Genomic DNA, 11207 nt, shown 5'->3' on the forward strand with positions numbered 1-11207 from the left:
CCCCATCTCTGATTCCCGGATTCTGATTCCCGGCCTCTGATTCCCTGCCACTGATTCCCCGCCCCTGATTCCCCGCCTCTGATTCCCCGCCTCTTATTCCCAATCTCTGATTCCGCACATCTTATTCCCTGCCTCTGATTCCCCGCCTCTGACTCCCCGCCTCTGATTCCCTGCCTCTGATTCCCAACCTCTGATTCCCCACCTCTGATTCCCCATATCTGATTCCCCGCCTCTGTTTCCCCGCCTCTGATTCCCCGCCTCTGTTTACCCATATCTGATTCCCCGCCTATGATTCCCCATCTCTGATTCCCGGACTCTGATTCCCGGCCTTTTATTCCCGGCATCTGATTCCCGGCCTCTGATCCCGGCCTCTGATTCCCCGCTTCTGATTCTGATTCCCTGCCTCTGATTCCCCATCTCTGATTCCGCACATCTGATTCCCTGCCTCTGATTCCCCACCTCTGATTCCCCATATCTGATTCCCCGCCTCTGTTTCCCCGCCTCTATACCCCGCCTCTGTTTCCCCATATCTAATTCCCCGCCTCTGATTCCCCAACTCTGATTCCCCGCCTCTGATTCCCCAGCTCTGATTCCCCACCTCAGAATCCCCGCATCTGATTCCCTGCTTCTGATTCCCCGCCTCTGATTCCCTGCCTCTGATTCCCAACCTCTGATTCCCCACCTCTGAATCCCCTATCTGATTCCCCGCCTCTGTTTCCCCATATCTGATTCCCCGCCTCTGATTCCCCAACTCTGATTCCCCGCCTCTGATTCCCCAGCTCTGATACCCGCCTCTGATTTCCCGTGTCTGATTCCCTGCCTCTGATTCCCCACCTGTGATTCCCCATCTCTGATTCACAACCTCTGATTCCCCGCCTCTGTTTCCCCATATCTGATTCCCCGCCTCTGAATCCCCAGCTCTGATTCCCTGCCTCTGTTTCCCCAGCTCTGATTCCCCGCCTCTGATTCCCCATATCTGATTCCCCGCCTCTGTTTCCCCGCCTCTGATTCCCCGCCTCTGTTTGCCCATATCTGATTCCCGGACTCTGATTCCCCACCTCTGATTCCCCATCTCTGATTCCGCACATCCGATTCCCTGCCTCTGATTCCCAGCCTCTGATTCCCCGCGTCTGATTCCCTTCCTCTGATTCCCAACCTATGATTCCCCACCTCTGATTCCCTATATCTGATTCTCTGCCTCTGTTTCCCTGCCTTTGATTCCCCACCTCTGATACCCCGCCTCCGATTCCCCATCTCTAATTCATCACATCTGTTTCCCCACCTCTGCTTCCCCATCTCTGATTCACTGCGTCTGATTCGCCACCTCTGATTCCACATATCTTATTCCCCGCCCCTGTTTCCCCGCCTCTCATTTCCCGCCTCTGATTCCCCATATCTGATTCCCCACCTCTGATTCCCCACCTCTGATTCCCTGCCTCTGATTCGCCAGCTATGATACCCCGCCTCTGATTCCCCGCGTCTGATTCCCTGCCTCTGATTCCCCGCCTCTGATTCCCCATCTCTGATGCACCACCTCTGATTCCCTGCGTCTGATTCCCCGCCTCTGATTCCCCATTACTGATTCCCATCTCTGATTCCCCAATTCTGATACCCCGCCTCCGATTCCCCAGCTCTGATTCCTCGCCTCTGATTCCCAGCCTCTGATTCCCAACCTCTGATTCCCCACCTCTGATTTCCCATATCTGATTCCCCGCCTCTGTTTCCCCGCCTCAGATTCCCCGCCTCTGTTTCCCCATATCTGATTCCCCACCTCTGATTCCCCAACTCTGATTCCCCGCCTCTGATTCACCAGCTCTGATTCCCCGTGTTTGATTTCCTGCCTCTGATTCCCCATCTCTGATTCACCGCCTCTGATTCCCCATCTCTGATTCACCGCCTTTGATTCGCCAACTCTGATTCCCCATATCTGATTCCCCGCCTCTCTTTCCCCGCCTCTGATTCCCCGCCTCTGATTTCCCATATCTCAGTCCCCGCCTCTGATTCCCCATCTCTGATTCCTGGATTCTGATTCCCGGCCTCTGATTCCCTGCCACTGATTCCCCGCCCCTGATTCCCCACCTCTGATTCCCCATATCTGATTCCCCGCCTCTGTTTCCCTGCATCTGATTCGCCGCCTCTTATACCCCGCCTCTTATTCCCCATCTCTAATTCATCACATCTCATTACCCACCTCTGCTTCCCCATCTCTGATTCACTGCCTCTGATTCGCAACCTCTGATTCCCCGCCTCTGATTCCCCATATCTGATTCCCCGCCACTGATTCCCCATATCTGATTCCCCGCCTCTGATTCCCCAACTCTGATTCCCCGCCTCTGATTCCCCAGCTCTGATTCCCCGCCTCTGATTCCCCGCGTCTGATTCTCTGCCTCTGATTCCCCGCCTCTGATTCGCCAGCTATGATTCCCCGCCTCTGATTCCCCGCGTCTGATTCCCTGCCTCTGATTCCCTGCCTCTGATTCCCCATCTCTGATTCACCACCTCTGATTCCCTGCATCTGATTCCCCGCCTCTGATTCCCCATCTCTGATTCCCCATCTCTTATTCCCCAGCTCTGATTCCCCGCCTCTGATTCCCTGCCTCTGATTCCCCACCTCTGATTCACCAGCTATGATTCCCCGCCTCTGATTCCCCGCGTCTGATTCCCTGCCTCTGATTCCCCGCCTCCGATTCCCCATCTCTGATTCCCCATCTCTGATTCCCCATCTCTGAATCCCCATCTCTGATTCCCTGTGTCTGATTCCCCGCCTCTGATTCCCCATCTCTGATTCCCCAGCTCTGATTCCCCGCCTCTGATTCCCTGCCTCTGATTCCCCGCCTCTGATTCCCCATCTCTGATTCCCCATCTCTGATTCCCCAGCTCTGATTCCCCGCGTCTGATTCCCTGCCTCTGATTCCCCACCTCTGATTCGCCAGCTATGATTCCCCGCCTCTGATTCCCCGCGTCTGATTCCCTGCCTCTGATTCCCCGCCTCTGATTCCCCATCTCTGATTCACCACCTCTGATTCCCTGCGTCTGATTCCCCGCCTCTGATTCCCCATCTCTGATTCCCCATCTCTGATTCCCCATCTCTGATTCCCCGTCTCTGATTCCCTGCCTCTGATTCCCAACCTCTGATACCCCACCTCTGATTCCCCATATCTGATTCCCCGCGTCTGTTTCCCCGCCTCTTATTCCACGCCTCTGATTCCCCGCCTCTGATTCCCCATATCTCATTCCCCGCCTATGATTCCCCATCTCTGATTCCCGGACTCTGATTCCCGGCCTCTTATTCCCGGCATCTGATTCCCGGCCTCTGATCCCGGCCTCTGATTCCTCGCTTCTGATTCTGATTCCCTGCCTCTGATTCCCCATCTCTGATTCCGCACATCTGATTCCCTGCCTCTGATTCCCCACCTCTGATTCCCCATATCTGATTCCCCGCCTCAGTTTCCCCGCCTCTATACCCCGCCTCTGTTTCCCCATATCTAATTCCCCGCCTCTGATTCCCCAGCTCTGATTCCCCGCCTCTGATTCCCCGCATCTGATTCCCTGCCTCTGATTCCTCGCCTCTGATTCCCTGCCTCTGATTCCCAACCTCTGATTCCCCACCTCTGAATCCCCTATCTGATTCCCCGACTCTGTTTCCCCGCCTCTGATTCCCCGCCTCTGTTTCCCCATATCTAATTCCACGCCTCTGATTCCCCAACCCTGATTCCCCGACTCTGTTTCCCCGCCTCTGATTCCCCGCCTCTGTTTCCCCATATCTGATTCCCCGCCTCTGAATCCCCAGCTCTGATTCCCTGCCTCTGTTTCCCCAGCTCTGATTCCCCGCCTCTGATTCCCCATATCTGATTCCCCGCCTCTGTTTCCCCGCCTCTGATTCCCCGCCTCTGTTTCCCCATATCTGATTCCCGGACTTTGATTCCCCACCTCTGATTCCCCATCTCTGAATCCGCACATCCGATTCCCTGCCTCTGATTCCCAGCCTATGATTCCCCGCATCTGATTCCCTGCCTCTTATTCCCAACCTATGATTCCCCACCTCTGATTCCCTATATCTGATTCTCTGCCTCTGTTTCCCTGCCTCTGATTCCCCGCCTCTGATACCCCGCCTCTGATTCCCCATCTCTAATTCATCACATCTGTTGCCCCACCTCTGTTTCCCCATCTCTGATTCACTGCATCTGATTCGCCACCTCTGATTCCACATATCTGATTCCCCGACTCTGTTTCCCCGCCTCCGATTCCCCGCCTCTGATTCCCCATATCTGATTCCCCGCCTCTGATTCCCCACCTCTGATTCCCCACCTCTGATTCGCCAGCTATGATTCCCCGCCTCTGATTGCCTGCGTCTGATTCCCCAATTCTGATACCCCGCCTCTGATTCCCCAGCTCTGATTCCTCGCCTCTGATTCCCTGCCTCTGATTCCCAACCTCTGATTCCCCACCTCTGATTTCCCATATCTGATTCCCCGCCTCTGTTTCCCCGCCTCAGATTCCCCGCCTCTGTTTCCCCATATCTGATTCCCCACCTCTGATTCCCCAACTCTGATTCCCCGCCTCTGATTCCCCAGCTCTGATTCCGCACATCCGATTCCCTGCCTCTGATTCCCAGCCTCTGATACCCCGCGTCTGATTCCCTGCCTCTGATTCCCAACCTATGATTCCCCACCTCTGATTCCCTATATCCGATTCCCCGCCTCTGTTTCCCCGCCTCTGATTCCCCGCCTCTGATTCCCCATATCTTATTCCCCGCCTCTGATTCCCCACCTCTGATTCCCCGCCTCTGATTCGCCAGCGATGATACCCTGCCTCTGATTCCCCGCGTCTGATTCCCTGCCTCTGATTCCCCGCCTCTGATTCCCCATCTCTGATTCACCACCTCTGATTCCCCGCGTCTGATTCCCCGCCTCTGATTCCCCATTACTGATTCCCCATCTATGATTCCCCAATTCTGATACCCCGCCTCTGATTCCCCAGCTCTGATTCCTCGCCTCTGATTCCCTGCCTCTGATTCCCAACCTCTGATTCCCCATTTCTGATTTCCAATATCTGATTCCCCGCCTCTGTTTCCCCATCTCTGATTCCCGGCCTCTGATTCCCGGCCTCTGATTCCCGGCCTTTCATTCCCGGCCTCTGATTCCCGGCCTCTGATTCCCCGCCTCTGATTCCCCGCCTCTGATTCCCAATCTCTGATTCCGCACATCTTATTCCCTGCCTCTGATTCACCGCCTCTGACTCCCCGCCTCTGATTCCCTGCCTCTGATTCCCAACCTCTGATTCCCCACCTCTGATTCCCCATATCTGATTCCCCGCCTCTGTTTCCCCGCCTCTGATTCTCCGCCTCTGTTTCCCCATATCTGATTCCCCGCCTCTGATTCCCCAACTCTGATTCCCTGCTTCTGATTCCCCGCCTCTGATTCCCTGCCTCTGATTCCCAACCTCTGATTCCCCACCTCTGAATCCCCTATCTGATTCCCCGCCTCTGTTTCCCCGCCTCTGATTCCCCGCCTCTGTTTCCCCATATCTGATTCCCCGCCTCTGATTCCCCAACTCTGATTCCCCGCCTCTGATTCCCCAGCTCTGATACCCGCCTCTGATTTCCCGTGTCTGATTCCCTGCCTTTGATTCCCCACCTGTGATTCCCCATCTCTGATTCACAACCTCTGATTCCCCACCTCTGATTCCCCATATCTGATTCCCTGCCTCTGTTTGCCCGCCTCTGATTCCCCGCCTCTGTTTCCCCATATCTGATTTCCCGCCTCTGAATCCCCAGCTCTGATTCCCTGCCTCTGTTTCCCCAGCTCTGATTCCCCGCCTCTGATTCCCCATATCTGATTCCCCGCCTCTGTTTCCCCGCCTCCGATTCCCTGCCTCTGTTTCCCTGCCTCTGATTCCCCACCTCTGATACCCCGCCTCCGATTCCCCATCTCTAATTCATCACATCTGTTTCCCCACCTCTGCTTCCCCATCTCTGATTCACTGCGTCTGATTCGCCACCTCTGATTCCACATATCTTATTCCCTGCCCCTGTTTCCCCGCCTCTCATTTCCCGCGTCTGATTCCCCATATCTGATTCCCCGCCTCTGATTCCCCACCTCTGATTCCCCGCCTCTGATTCGCCAGCTATGATACCCCGCCTCTGATTCCCCGCGTCTGATTCCCTGCCTCTGATTCCCCGCCTCTGATTCCCCATCTCTGATGCACCACCTCTGATTCCCTGCGTCTGATTCCCCGCCTCTGATTCCGCATTACTGATTCCCATCTCTGATTCCCCAATTCTGATACCCCGTCTCTGATTCCCCAGCTCTGATTCCTCGCCTCTGATTCCCTGCCTCTGATTCCCAACCTCTGATTCCCCACCTCTGATTTCCCATATCTGATTCCCCGCCTCTGTTTCCCCGCCTCAGATTCCCCGCCTCTGTTTCCCCATATCTGATTCCCCACCTCTGATTCCCCAACTCTGATTCCCCACCTCTGATTCCCCAGCTCTGATTCCCCGTGTTTGATTTCCTGCCTCTGATTCCCCGCCTCTGATTCCCCATCTCTGATTCACCGCCTCTGATTCCCCATCTCTGATTCACCGCCTTTGATTCGCCAACTCTGATTCCCCATATCTGATTCCCCGCCTCTGTTTCCCCGCCTCTGATTCCCCGCCTCTGATTTCCCATATCTCAGTCCCCGCCTCTGATTCCCCATCTCTGATTCCCGGATTCTGATTCCCGGCCTCTGATTCCCTGCCACTGATTCCCCGCCCCTGATTCCCCACCTCTGATTCCCCATATCTGATTCCCCGCCTCTGTTTCCCTGCATCTGATTCGCCGCCTCTGAAACCGCGCCTCTTATTCCCCATCTCTAATTCATCACATCTGATTCCCCACCTCTGCTTCCCCATCTCTGATTCACTGACTCTGATTCGCAACCTCTGATTCCCCGCCTCTGATTCCCCATATCTGATTCCCCGCCACTGATTCCCCATATCTGATTCCCCGCCTCTGATTCCCCAACTCTGATTCCCCGCCTCTGATTCCCCAGCTCTGATTCCCCGCCTCTGATTCCCCGCGTCTGATTCCCTGCCTCTGATTCCCCGCCTCTGATTCGCCAGCTATGATTCCCCGCCTCTGATTCCCCGCGTCTGATTCCCTGCCTCTGATTCCCCGCCTCTGATTCCCCATCTCTGATTCACCACCTCTGATTCCCTGCGTCTGATTCCCCGCCTCTGATTCCCCATCTCTGATTCCCAATCTCTGATTCCCCAGCTCTGATTCCCCGCCTCTGATTCCCTGCCTCTGATTCCCCACCTCTGATTCGCCAGCTATGATTCCCCGCCTCTGATTCCCCGCGTCTGATTCCCTGCCTCTGATTCCCCGCCTCTGATTCCCTGCCTCTGATTCCCCACCTCTGATTCGCCAGCTATGATTCCCCATCTCTGATTCCCTGCGTCTGATTCCCCGCCTCTGATTCCCCATCTCTGATTCCCCAGCTCTGATTCCCCGCCTCTGATTCCCTGCCTCTGATTCCCCGCCTCTGATTCCCCATCTCTGATTCCCCATCTCTGATTCCCCAGCTCTGATTCCCCGCGTCTGATTCCCTGCCTCTGATTCCCCACCTCTAATTCGCCAGATATGATACCCCGCCTCTGATTCCCCGCGTCTGATTCCCTGCCTCTGATTCCCCGCCTCTGATTCCCCATCTCTGATTCACCACCTCTGATTCCCTGCGTCTGATTCCCCGCCTCTGATTCCCCATCTCTGATTCCCCATCTCTGATTCCCCAGCTCTGATTCCCCGCCTCTGATTCCCTGCCTCTGATTCCCAACCTCTGATACCCCACCTCTGATTCCCCATATCTGATTCCCCGCGTCTGTTTCCCCGCCTCTGATTCAACGCCTCTGATTCCCCGCCTCTGATTCCCCATATCTCATTCCCCGCCTATGATTCCCCATCTCTGATTCCCGGACTCTGATTCCCGGCCTCTTATTCCCGGCATCTGATTCCCGGCCTCTGATCCCGGCCTCTGATTCCTCGCTTCTGATTCTGATTCCCTGCCTCTGATTCCCCATCTCTGATTCCGCACATCTGATTCCCTGCCTCTGATTCCCCACCTCTGATACCCCATATCTGATTCCCCGCCTCTGTTTCCCCGCCTCTATACCCCGCCTCTGTTTCCCCATATCTAATTCCCCGCATCTGATTCCCCAGCTCTGATTCCCCGCCTCTGATTCCCCGCATCTGATTCCCTGCCTCTGATTCCCCGCATCTGATTCCCTGCCTCTGATTCCCAACTTCTGATTCCCCACCTCTGAATCCCCTATCTGATTCCCCGACTCTATTTCCCCGACTCTGATTCCCCGCCTCTGTTTCCCCATATCTGATTCCCCGCCTCTGAATCCCCAGCTCTGATTCCCTGCCTCTGATTCCCCATCTCTGATTCACCACCTCTGATTCCCTGCGTCTGATTCCCCGCCTCTGATTCCCCATCTCTGATTCCCCATCTCTGATTCCCCAGCTCTGATTCCCCGCCTCTGATTCCCTGCCTCTGATTCCCCACCTCTGATTCGCCAGCTATGATTCCCCATCTCTGATTCCCTGCGTCTGATTCCCCGCCTCTGATTCCCCATCTCTGATTCCCCAGCTCTGATTCCCCGCGTCTGATTCCCTGCCTCTGATTCCCCACCTCTGATTCGCCAGCTATGATTCCCCGCCTCTGATTCCCCGCGTCTGATTCCCTGCCTCTGATTCCCCGCCTCTGATTCCCCATCTCTGATTCACCACCTCTGATTCCCTGCGTCTGATTCCCTGCCTCTGATTCCCCATCTCTGATTCCCCATCTCTGATTCCCCAGCTCTGATTCCCCTCCTCTGATTCCCTGCCTCTGATTCCCAACCTCTGATACCCCACCTCTGATTCCACATATCTGATTCCCCGCGTCTGTTTCCCCGCCTCTGATTCCACGCCTCTGATTCCCCGCCTCTGATTCCCCATATCTCATTCCCCGCCTCTGATTCCCCATCTCTGATTCCCGGACTCTGATTCCCGGCCTCTTATTCCCGGCATCTGATTCCCGGCCTCTGATCCCGGCCTCTGATTCCTCGCTTCTGATTCTGATTCCCTGCCTCTGATTCCCCATCTCTGATTCCGCACATCTGATTCCCTGCCTCTGATTCCCCACCTCTGATTCCCCATATCTGATTCCCCGCCTCTGTTTCCCCGCCTCTATACCCCGCCTCTGTTTCCCCATATCTAATTCCCCGCCTCTGATTCCCCAGCTCTGATTCCCCGCCTCTGATACCCAACCTCTGATTCCCCACCTCTGAATCCCCTATCTGATTCCCCGACTCTCTTTCCCCGCCTCTGATTCCCCGCCTCTGTTTCCACATATCTGATTCCACGCCTCTGATTCCCCAACCCTGATTCCCCGACTCTGTTTCCCCGCCTCTGATTCCCCGCCTCTGTTTCCCCATATCTGATTCCCCGCCTCTGAATCCCCAGCTCTGATTCCCTGCCTCTGTTTCCCCAGCTCTGATTCCCCGCCTCTGATTCCCCATATCTGATTCCCCGCCTCTGTTTCCCCGCTTCTGATTCCCCGCCTCTGTTTCCCCATATCTGATTCCCGGACTTTGATTCCCCACCTCTGATTCCCCATCTCTGATTCCGCACATCCGATTCCCTGCCTCTGATTCCCAGCCTCTGATTCTCCGCGTCTGATTCCCTGCCTCTGATTCCCAACCTATGATTCCCCACCTCTGATTCCCTATATCTGATTCTCTGCCTCTGTTTCCCTGCCTCTGATTCCCCGCCTCTGATACCCCGCCTCTGATTCCCCATCTCTAGTTCATCACATCTGTTGCCCCACCTCTGGTTCCCCATCTCTGATTCACTGCATCTGATTCGCCACCTCTGATACAACATATCTGATTCCCCGCCTCTGTTTCCCCGCCTCTGATTCCCCGCCTCTGATTCCCCATATCTGATTCCCCGCCTCTGATTCCCCAGCTCTGATTCCTCGCCTCTGATTCCCTGCCTCTGATTCCCAACCTCTGATTCCCCACCTCTGATTTCCCATATCTGATTCCCCGCCTCTGTTTCCCCGCCTCAGATTCCCCGCCTCTGTTTCCCCATATCTGATTCCCCACCTCTGATTCCCCAACTCTGATTCCCCGCCTCTGATTCCCCAGCTCTGATTCCGCACATCCGATTCCCTGCCTCTGATTCCCAGCCTCTGATTCCCCGCGTCTGATTCCCTGCCTCTGATTCCCAACTTATGATTCCCCACCTCTGATTCCCTACATCCGATTCCCCGCCTCTGGTTCCCCGCCTCTGATTCCCCGCCTCTGATTCCCCATATCTTATTCCCCGCCTCTGATTCCCCACCTCTGATTCCCCGCCTCTGATTCGCCAGAGATGATTCCCTGCCTCTGATTTCCCGCGTCTGATTCCCTGCCTCTGATTCCCCGCCTCTGATTCCCCATCTCTGATTCACCACCTCTGATTCCCCGCGTCTGATTCCCCGCCTCTGATTCCCCATTACTGATTCCCCATCTATGATTCCCCAATTCTGATACCCCGCCTCTGATTCCCCAGCTCTGATTCCTCGCCTCTGATTCCCTGCCTCTGATTCCCAACCTCTGATTCCCCATTTCTGATTTCCTATATCTGATTCCCCGCCTCTGTTTCCCCGCCTCAGATTCCCCGCCTCTGTTTCCCCATATCTGATTCCCCACCTCTGATTCCCCAACTCTGATTCCCCGCCTCTGATTCCCCAGCTCTGAATCCCCGTGTTTGATTTCCTGCCTCTGATTCCCCGCCTCTGATTCCCCATCTCTGATTCACCGCCTCTGATTCCCCATCTCTGATTCACCGCCTTTGATTCGCCAACTCTGATTCCCCATATCTCATTCCCCACCTCTGTTTCCCCGCCTCTGATTCCCCGCCTCTGATTTCCCATATCTCAGTCCCCGCCTCTGATTCCCCATCTCTGATTCCCGGACTCTGATTCCCGGACTCTGATTCCCGGCCTCTGATTCCCTGCCACTGATTCCCCGCCCCTGATTCCCCACCTCTGATTCCCAATATCTGATTCCCCGCGTCTGTTTCCCTGCATCTGATTCGCCGCCTCTGATACCCCGCCTCTGATTCCCCATCTCTAATTCATCACATCTGATTCCCCACCTCTGCTTCCCCATCTCTGATTCACTGCCTCTGATT

Source organism: Narcine bancroftii, chromosome 3 (genome assembly GCF_036971445.1).
Source record: "Narcine bancroftii isolate sNarBan1 chromosome 3, sNarBan1.hap1, whole genome shotgun sequence".
NCBI lineage: Eukaryota > Metazoa > Chordata > Chondrichthyes > Torpediniformes > Narcinidae > Narcine > Narcine bancroftii.